The 11,236-nt window shown below is 38.6% G+C and overlaps 1 pseudogene; it reads right to left on the reverse strand.

The window, feature by feature from the left end:
• The window catches only part of LOC116545407, a 19,294-nt pseudogene extending 10,931 nt beyond the window's left edge, over positions 1-8,363 (reverse strand).
• Positions 8,364-11,236: the final 2,873 nt, after the last annotated feature.

The raw sequence follows: 11,236 nt of genomic DNA on the forward strand, positions 1-11,236 counted from the left end.
TGTTTTTATATATATTTATATATGTAAATATATAAATATATATAAAAACATATATATATGTAAATATATATAAATACTTATATATATATATAAGTATGCCTAAATAAGCTTATCACAGTAAATAAAGTAAAAATATATTACTTTATTATATAATTATATGTATAATTGTTAGCTTATTTTCTTTTTATATATTTTATATATTAATATATTACTTATATATAAATATATATATTTATGCCTAAATAAGCTTAACAGAGTATTTATGTATACTTACATATATTTATTTATATAAATATATATATAAACACTTACATATATATGTGTTTATGCCTAAATACTCAACACAGTAAATAAAGTAAAAATATATTACTTTATTGTATAATTACATATATATAATTGTTAGCTTATTTTCTTTTTATATATTTTATATATTAATATATTATATATATATATAAGCATTTATGCCTAAATAAGCTTAACACAGTAAATAAAGTAAAAATATATTAAATGTATACTTAAAAGTTAGTATGGAAGTGAATAATAAATTCAACCTTAAAATAATAATCAACTTATCAAATCTGTAGCCCTGCCTTGGATAATTCTGAAGAGATTGATCACTGGAGAATAATGACATTGATGTATCATTTATTCATTAATTCATTTCTCAAGCATCTACTAATACAACATGTCAGGCCCAATGTGGCACCAAGGATTCAATGACAAATAATTTGTAGCCCCTCTCCTACAGACGTTTCTTCATATCTAGCTGGGAATCATAACATAGTGGGTAACCTGGTAATTATGCAGTGCCTGGAGATGACGTGGCAAGGACGCATCTTCCCCATGAGAAAAGTGAGGGTTTTTTAGGAGGTAACATATAAACTGAGACATAAAGATGAGTACAACGTAGCAAAGTAAAAATCAGTGAAGAAAATCAAAGAAAATAACACGGGCAAAAACCTAGACAGGATACCATATTGGATATTTGGAAATCTGAAAACAGTTTAGGTTGGCTGGAGGATCTGTAGTGAAGAGGAGTGCTAGAAGGAAAAGTAACAAGACATGAGACAGAAAAAAAAGTAGAATCTAGATTCTGAAAGTCACAGTAAACCATTGTTTAAAAATTAGTTATAGGCTGAATGCAGTGGCTCACACCTGTAATCCTAGCACTCTGGGAGGCCGAGGAGGGTAGATAATCTTGAGCCCAGGAGTTTGAGAGCAGCCTGGCTAACATGGCAAAACCCTATCTCTACTAAAAAACAAGGTATATAAAAATTAAGCAGGCATGGTGGTGCACGCCTGTAATCCCAGCTATTGGGAAAGTGAGGCATAAGAATCACTTGAACCCAGGTGAGGGAGGTTGCAGGAGTTGAGATCATGCCACTGCACTCCAGCCTAGGTGACAGTGAGACTCTGTCTCAAAAAAAAAAATTGTAAAATAAAAATTAGTTATAGAATAACCCTATGCTTTAAAAACCCTGTGTGACACTTACATAATAAATAAGATGCCTGCATATAAGAATAGTGAGGAAATTCTCCCACCACCTAAAGCATATTCCAACTCTTATATAAACTATCTATACATGCATGTATACAGTTCCAGAAAGCACAACTTAAAAAAGACAACAACTTGGATGTAGTTATTTAGAAGCTACAGATTTAAGGAAGCACTTGGGGAGACCCTTAGACTCTGCTGATAGAGTTTCTTAGCTCACTTCAACAGGGATTTACTTTTAAGGCCCTGAAACTCCTGAAGTCTACAATCTTGTCAGAGAGAAAAACACAAGCAAATGTAAAGAGAACCTGATAAATATGTGCCAAATATCACTGTTGCTGACATTCAATACTAACAACAACATGCCTCAAATCACTCAACTCCCTTGTTACCACTTAATTTATGAAAAACAAACAAAATACAATGTTGAGGCTTGAAATAACGCATAAGCATTCTCACTGAACGTTTCTTTCTTTCTTTTTCTTTTTTTTTTTTTTTTTTTTGAGGGTTTCGCTCTTCTTGTCCAGACTTGAGTGCAGGGGTGCAATCTGGGCTCATGGCAACCTCTGCCTCCTGGTTCTAAATGATTCTCCTGCCTCACCCTCCTGAGTAGCTGGGATTATAGGCATGCACCACCACGCCTGGCTCATTTTGTATTTTTAGTAGATATGTGGTTTCACCATGTTGGTCAAGCTGGTCTTGAACTCCTGACCTCAGGTGATCGACTTGCCTCCACCTCCCAAAGTGCTGGGATTACAGGAGTCAGACACCACACCCAGCCAGAAGGTTTCCTTACTGTATAATATAAATGCTTTATTGAAGTTGATTCAAATGCTTGTAATGCATTTTAAGACATCCAAAAATGGCAGGCAATGTGGGAAAACTTAGTTAAATTATGTGGAGACACAAGAAGCATTTTACCTCTCCACATTAGAAAGGAAATTCAACAAGTTATTTTATGTAGGAATACAGTTAAGAGCTTGTGACTAAAAGAACACAGCAAGAAATCCTAATTCTATCCATGACTCACTCTACAGCCCCAAATCCAAAACTCTTCCTAGTTTCTGACTTGTGCTGCATCCCGCGCAGCAGAAGGGTTCAAAGGCCCAAGAGGGAACAGTGGGGGATGACGAAAAACACAAAGATGGACATAGAAAAAAGTGGGTCCAGGCGGCCCGGGAAAGTGAAAGTATCAGTTTCTCCGTCCCCGACCTGCCTCAGAGTACTTTATATGTTCACAAAGCACATAGCAGAGGGAGGGTGCGGTTACCCAGAACAGCCTAATGCCTATAATCCCAGCACTTTGAGAGGCTGAGGTGGGCGGATCACCTGAGGTCAGGAGTTCGAGACTAGCCTGACCAATATGGTGAAACCTCATCTTTAAAAAAAAAAAAATTCTCATACTTCAGTTAACATACCTTAGCTAAGAACTATCTTGCAGCAAGGTCAGTGAAAGCTGGTTATCTATCTCTAGGTGCGACTGCTCTTCTCCTAGACATGCACATTCTCCTATTATAGTTTCGCTTCTCTTGGCGTTTACCCAAAGTTCGCAGCGGCCTTGTTGCTCACCTCCCCAGAGAGGGTGGGCTACCCGGCTCTCTTCACTTGTTTCTTTGCCAGTTTCCGTAAAGCAAACAAAACATAATCCGTATACTGACACCAAAGACTCCTGTGAGGAAGGTAAAAACGGATGTTGTGCTTTGATGGGGTTGGTTGAAAAAGGCCATAGAAATAAATACATTTTTGTTAGTTTAATACTAAGTTTATAAGCTATTTTGCAACATTAAAGTGTAACTACTGAATATATAGTGTTAATACAGAATTAAATCATATGCAACCAACTTAAAAAAATACACTTTCAGGACTTAGTAAAGTGCTAAGCCCACAGCAATAATACATTTTGGTACACAGCCATCACTTTACAAGACAGTGAAATTTTTAAGGAAAACATCAATATTGCTTATACACATTTTCCCAAAGACAGAATCCAGAGTGAAGCTTCAGGCCTAAAAAATCTGCACAGTCTTTAAAGACTATGCATGGTCGGGCGCAGTGGCTCATGCCTGTAATTCAAGCACTTTGGAGGCCAAGGCGGGCGGATCACCTGAGGTCGGGAGTTCAAGACCAGCCTGACCAACATGGTGAGACTCAGTCTTAAAAATAAATAAATAATAAATAAATAAATAAAGACTATGCATTAGTTGATATTATGTAAGCCAATATAGGGAGTAAATTTTATAAAATTCCTCTGACTCACTTAGCTTTGCTGTACTTTATAATATTTATGTAGCATTTAATGTCCTTAGACCAATATTAAATAAGTTTCCAAGAATCCACACCAATGAGGGCAGGGATCAAGAAGAACTAAATAACTATCAGGGAAAACAGAAGACAGATCTATTGCTGCATATGGCTGTGTCTTTCAAGGGTTTATTGCTCATTGCTGCCTGCAAACTTAAATAGGCCCCTATAACCAAATGATGATTTAATATGTCTTCAGAGTTTCTCCATTTATTATTTCCTGAACTCAATTTTATATAAATGTAAAATTAGAAGAATTGAAACCTGAACACTTGAGGCAACAATCACACATTTTGAAAAGTAATATTCAAGTGGTCAGAGACACAAGGTTAGCTGGCAACACAAGCTTCACCTCTCCACAGACACCTCATGAGTTTGAAAGCACTGGAAACCTACCACACATACTCAGCAGAAAAAATGAAAACACTGATAATTCATTCACAGTTACAGTTTTCCCTAAACTTTATAAAGATTGCCCCCAAAAGGAGCATGTGTTTTACTAAGGATGTTGTGAATCAGTTCAGCTATTCATAAACAGGAACAAAAGATGAAGGTAATAAAAACATTACAGACATGAGCTGGGCATAGTGGCTCGCACCTGTAATCCTAACACTTTGGAAGGTCGAGGTGGGAGGATCACTTGAGGCCAGGAGTTTGAGAACAGCCTGGGCAGTACAGTGAGACCCCATCTCTAAAAACTAAAAAAACAAAAAACAAAAAAATTAAAAAGAATTTAAGAAGAGTGAACTGTAAGACATATTACTGGGCCAATTTACTGTATAAACCTGTAGCCAGTCATATGTGTGCTGAATAGAGAGTTCAAAAGGAAGCAGCTAAGAAATGGATTTTAAGGTTTACTTTGTATGAAAGGGTCCCTCAGTCTTGATAACATTTGAGTGGCATGCATTCATACAGTCCACAAACATTTGAATATATTCTTCTCTGGAAATATACACTGGTGCCAAGATAGAAAACATAAGCAAATTTCACAAAAACAAAGTAAAACTTGTGATTTGACCCCTAGTATCTCAGGTTTAAAGTTGTACCACTGTGACCGACAAGCTGCAGCCAATATTTCCTGCTAAAGATAAACTTTTTGACCCAAGAAAAGGAGCTGAATACCACCTTCAGCCTCTGAAACTGCTGCTGTCCTGGCACTAATGAAACTGGTGGGGCTCGATGAGCATAAGTCTGGACCACCTGGCCTCCGTGGGGCTGCCCAGCTGCTATTGGGTGATGATGGCTGCTATGAACTGCTGCTATGGTGTGCCCATGACTGCTGGAGCTCTGTGGCATGGCTGAAACCTGGAGTGAACAAAATACAGACAGGGAACTTCAAGGCTTGTACTTTCTTCCCTAAACGTGTCTGGATAACTAACACAAATGTGCAAACATGGAGGGGCCTGCTTCCCCTTCCACCCCAAGGCCGGGGATGGGCTCCAGCGGTCCTTCTTCAATAGGCGGGGTTGAGTTGGGGAAGCTCCCCACTGATAGGGGCTGGAGAAGGCGAGCTAGGGGGAGGGGCGGGAAGTCAGCAGGCAGGCTCGGTGATTGGTTGAGTCTTTGATGGATGGATATTGTGTCCAGTGTTGTCTCATCGTGTTTCTTAATTTCTTTGATACATGGTTAAAATATGCTTCCCTCTGGGTAGATAGTATTGTCTAGTGGACTAGGCATAGGCTGTGAAGTCAGGCAGACTTGATTAAGATTCAAACACAATTGTTACCATATCAATAGTTGACTTTCTAAGCTTCAGTTTCCTCACCTTTATACTAGGGGTTAAGATGAAGTCAATCATCATATGTAAACACTACCTGATGCTGCATGTTGTTACTGTTCATGCCTGTGATCCACACCTCTCTTGTGTATAACATGAATAATAAGCACCGTAGATATGGTTTGTTGCAAAATTGTTTGCTTCATGGCTTTGTGTTCTGAGTCTACAGCTAGATTTCACATAATTTTTGTCAGGAATTCTGTGTTACATTTCTTGGTCATTCGCAGTCTTCCTTTCATAGTCCCCAACCTTAATCTTGCCTGTATGCCTGTCTTCACACTGCTCTCTGTATGCTAGTTGTGTTCCAAATTTTGATGACAGGCTGTTCTTTTCTGATTTCAAAATGCAGATTTCCTGATGTAAATATTGAAGAAATCACATGGAATAAAGTTTTAGTAGTTCAATAAATAAGCTATGTTGAGTTAAACACATTTTGAAATATTTATTTAATCCCAAGTAGAATCACTATTTTTTTTTTTTTTTGAGTTGGAGTTTCACTCTTGTTACCCAGGCTGGAGTGCAATGGTGAGATCTCACCGCAACCTCCACCTCCCGGGTTCAGGCAATTCTTCTGCCTCAGCATCCCTAGTAGCTGTGATTACAGGCACGTGCTACCATGCCCAGCTAATGTTTTGTATTTTTATTAGAGACGGGGTTTCACCATGTTGACCAGGATGGTCTCGATCTCTTGACCTCGTGATCCATCCGCCTCGGCCTCCCAAAGTGCTGGGATTACAGGCTTGAGCCACCGCACCCGGCGAATCACTATTTTAAATCAATGTTTAAAAGGCATAATAGTATTTTCATGTAAAATACATTTTTTCTTTGATAATCAGTATAATTATGTCAATGCATGCACAAAATCAGAGTCTGCTAAGAATTATCAGTAGACAGTTTTCACTTAATACTACTTTTTAATGTAAAATCAGTTACCATGGCCTTTTTCTTGGAGCTCAGATACAGCTTTGATTATAGTTATGGACAACGCCCTGTGGTTCTGTTAGCTTTCACACTGCGATGCTAAGAGCAGATGGAAGAAGGTGCCATAATATTACAATGAAGTCTTCAAATGGGTGTGAAGAATCAACCTCCTAAAATTTCCTAGATTTCTGCTTCTTATGGCTGCACCTGTGTGGTAGTTAACATTCCTTGTTTGGAGGCACTTCAAGTCTCTTCCATAGCACCCTGTTTGGGATCCTGCCCATGAAACTCAGATGGACAGGAAGGCTGCTCATAAAACTTGGAATAGAAAAGAAAAGAGGCCTATGGGTTTGAGTCAAGGCTACAGATACTCTCTTTGTGTTTCATACCAGGGATAAGGAGCCAAACTATATTGGGGAGGAAAGCCAGGAGTACAATATATATGCTCAAAAATCACTTATTAGACTATAAGGATCTGAATGAATAAATCAAGCCTCCATTAAGTGCCAGACATGACTACATATTCTTGTAACTGTAACTCTCCTATTTGATAGATATCTAGACACCTTTGTGTAACTAATGCAGCCTTTAAGTAACTCAGATTCTAAATTTTATTTTGGTTCATTGTTCAAATAAAGCAGGTACATTGCAGGGGAAATTTTCAACTTTTACTTTCTTCTATTGATATTCCATAGATTTGAAAGAATATTTTAAAATGGTGTGTTAAATATTCTTCATAAAAGTTAGTAAGTACAAATTAAGAGTAGCACTTTTGTTTTTCTAGAAATGCATGCTTTTCATGGTACTCTTCCACTCCAAGCAGGGTTCTTGTGTAAGCTTGTACAGATTTTGCGTCACACGACTCCTGGTGGGGGGACACTCTCATTATGAAAGTGAATGTCAATCCCTAGAATTGTGCAGTGCATTACCTGTACAAGTATACCTAGGGTCCAGCATATGTGTGACCTATTCTCCCAAGCCATATTTAAAAGTTTTTGAAATGTGGGTATAGTCATCATATACATGAAATTTTAAAAATTATTCAGCACTAAGCCAGAGTGATATGTACAGTTGCTATTAGAGGAAGCTCTAAGAGATCAGCCATCCCCAATATTTCACTATCTCATCCCTGGTTGACTACATTAGGTGACCTTAGACCTTTTAGTGGGAAATAGTTTGTGGCTTGACTTTTTCCCTTCTGTGCTGCTGTCTTACGTTAACCAATTTCAGTTCCACCTGAAGACCCTGTTTCTGGGTGACTATTTTAAATTGCGATTCTGTAGAGCAGTATATCTGCAATTAAGAAATATCAGAAAATGCAAACATATCAGAAATATGCGAAAAATACAAATTACTAGTGCCTATTTCATGTTTGTAGAATCAGAAGTTCAAAGGTGGGGCCTGGGATTTTTAAAAACCTGCTCTGGGGTATCATATTTCTTATGATGTGACATTGCCCTAGCAGAGCATCTCCCACACAGCTTCGTCACTACCAAAGCCTGTAACTAAAGCCAAGCTGGTAGATTGGGGGCATCCCAGGAACTTCTTACAAGGTCATTAAATCTGCACATGTAGTGAAACTCCTTAGGGTGGCTTTTGTAAGTTACTCTATTGTGTAGTGTTCTTAAGTTTATTTTATTTGAGTTAGAGCTGTTCCAAAACACAGAGCCATATTCCAGCTAACACAGAGGTTACTGACTGGGGACTATCCAGTCATTTAAGACAGGAGGGCATGCTTTTCTTCCATGAAGCCAGAAGGAAGTTACATGCATGATTAAGAAAACTCTTTGGAGTTCTGTCTCCCTGCTCAGGCTGCAGCATACTTGCCTGCACACCATTTTGTGGAAGCCCATGCACGACTATGTCCATGTTAGCGATGATGAAAACTGGCAGTCAGTGAAGTTCGATTTTCTAGAGGCACACAATCAGCAACTGGCATGGCCAGAATGCATTTCTAGTTTCCTGGGATTCCAGCTTAATAATGTTTTGTTTTTCCTCAACACTATAGCCCCTCTATATATAGCATATGTGGTGAGGAGGTTGGGGAGAGGGCATATGTGATTTGATATGTTGGTCGCTCTGTGGTCACGAGCAGAATAGATGCTCTGGGCTGAGCCTGAGCGTGTGGTCTGCTGCAATGTGTGCACAAGTTGTGCTGACTTATGTGGTAATAAAGAGTGATCATTGCCTGAAGTTGCTTTTTATTGTCATTATCTCATCCGGGGGACCATTTTGCTTTGTGGCAAAAATGAAGAAACTCCAAACCAAGAGATGCCAGCTTTGGTTTGGACTTCTCAGCCTTTCTTTTCTGCTGGCCTCTGTTTTGGTCCCAGCACTTGGAATGATGAATGTCCTCTCCACATAGGGGGGAAGGGCCTTGCCCTGAAAGGTGTGCTGCTTACCAGCCTTGATCTTTAGGAATCCTGTGGGTTTTGGTAGTTGACTCTGTCTCTAAATCATTGAGAAACAAACGTGTAGGGAATGCCTATGGAGGAGTGTTATCTGGATCTTGAAAGACTTGTCATCCTTGGGTTTTAGCAAAAGACTTGAGGTATTATTTCATCTCAGGGATGAGAACTACGTTTTTCAGGTGGCTTCTTAGTTATTCTAAATAAATAATTGGCTTTGGCATTGGTTTGGGTTATACTTGTACCTTGTCTATAATTGTAGGCCCTGTGTAGAAAAATTTCAGAGCAAAGTTCTGGTCAGATAAAATAATGTTCCAAGACAGCTGTCTTCACATTGGTGTTCATACAAACACTGGGGTACATGAAGACATCACACTCTTAATTTATATATGCTTTTTCCTAAAATTGATGTGTTCCCCCCTCCATGATTGCCTTTCCCTGGCATTACCCTGTTATTAAGATATTTTTATAGAGATGTGGTCTCACTGTATTGACCAGGCTGTTCTCAAACCGTTGAACTCAAGTGATCCTCCCATCTCAGCCTCCTAAAGTGCTAGAATTACACACATGAGCCACCGCACCTGGCCAGGGTTACCCTATTATTTATATCCAACTGCATTGCTTTTGTGAGTGAATGAGGGCACTGTTAATAATTATGCTAGGGCATCAGGTGTGAACCAAGATTACTTTGGACAAAATATCATTGTATGGTCACCTTACCCTTTCCTATTTTACAAGAGGAAGGCAAACATCCTCCCCTTCCTAAATCTTGCTATACTGAATGACCCTAGGCTGAGTAAACTTCCAGATGCCAAACAAAGAGACAGTTGAGGATGCAAGCCTCCTTAAGGAATAGCTAGTAAGAACAAAACAAAGATTTCAATAGAGAATAGCGCAGGGACTGCACCTCATGTCAACCATGAAATAAACTCCTGGTAATGCCCTGTCGCTTCTCCCTCTCCCTCCCTATCTTGTGATTGAAATTCAGAGGTGAGATGGTTGTCACAAGGATGTGTATTAATATATTTACGTAAAACAAAAAATGAAAGCAGACTTTTTGGGGTGGAACACAAATCTGATTTGTCTGATGAGCTTGACAAGGAAGACCAGTGTTACAAATAGGGTTATGTGACAGATATTATACTTTCCTTAAATCATATGAGTGTAATCTTCAGCTCTAGGATTTTGAAAAAAATATATTTTTAAGCCCACATACATTTTAAATTATACCTGTAGCAACTATTAAACATATTACTATTGAAAAATAAACATACATAAGTGATACATAACTTTTTACCATTCCTTTAGCAATTTTTTCTATAATTTTAACTTTGAATTTAGATTCAGGAGACACACGTTCAAGTTTGTTACCTGGATATATTGTGTGATGCTGAGGTTTGGGATATGAATATCCCATCACCCAGATAGTCAGCATAGTACCCAAAGTTAGCTTTCCAACCATTGCCTCCTTTTCTTCCTTGCCTCTCTACTAGTTCCCATCTTTATGGGAACTATTGTTGACATCTGTATATCTATGTGTGCCCAGTGTTAGTTCCCAATTCTAAGTGAGAACTTGCAGTATTTGCTTTTCTGTTCCTGTGTTAATTTGGTTAGGATTTTGGCTTCCAGCTGCATCCACATTGCTGCAAAAGATGTGATTTTGTCCTTTTTTTATGGACGTGCCCATGGTACATATGTGCCACATTTTCTTTATTGAATCCACCATTGATGGGCACTTTGTTGATTCCATGTCTTTGCTATGATGAGCAGTGCTGTGATGAACATGCAAATGCATGTGTCTTTCTGGAAAATTTTATTTTATTTTGAACATATACTCAGTAAATGAGATTTAGCAAAGATGTTTGAAGACAATTTGAAGCACGTGCATTGAAGCAGTTGTGATGTTTTCTGTCCTTGCCTCCAGCCTCAGAGTCACTGTCACAATTTCTACAGCTCCCATACATTTTCAAAGCCCATCTGCCTACACACACATAGACGCACACACACACACATGCACACACACACACACATGGAACCACCATGAATGCAGTAACTCCTCAAATGGGTGAATTTTTTGCTGGAAAATGATCCTGAAAGGAAGCCTCTGTCATCTTGTCCAGTCAGGCAACCAAAATTTCCTGGCCTGGACACTTTATATGTGACTGAGTCTGTCAGAGTATGAGTCCACTGATCTCTGGGAAACTTGTCAAGACAATTTATTCCAAAGCATATCCACTTTTTTGACCATTTGGAAGCCATGAAGTGAATCTCTGTTCATGGGTTACTAGAATTTATACTCAGGTCACGGTTGTCAATCTAAGTAGATCTTTATTT

This window comes from Sapajus apella, unplaced genomic scaffold (genome assembly GCF_009761245.1).
Source record: "Sapajus apella isolate SASKATOON/1434 unplaced genomic scaffold, GSC_monkey_1.0 scaffold265, whole genome shotgun sequence".
Lineage (NCBI taxonomy): Eukaryota > Metazoa > Chordata > Mammalia > Primates > Cebidae > Sapajus > Sapajus apella.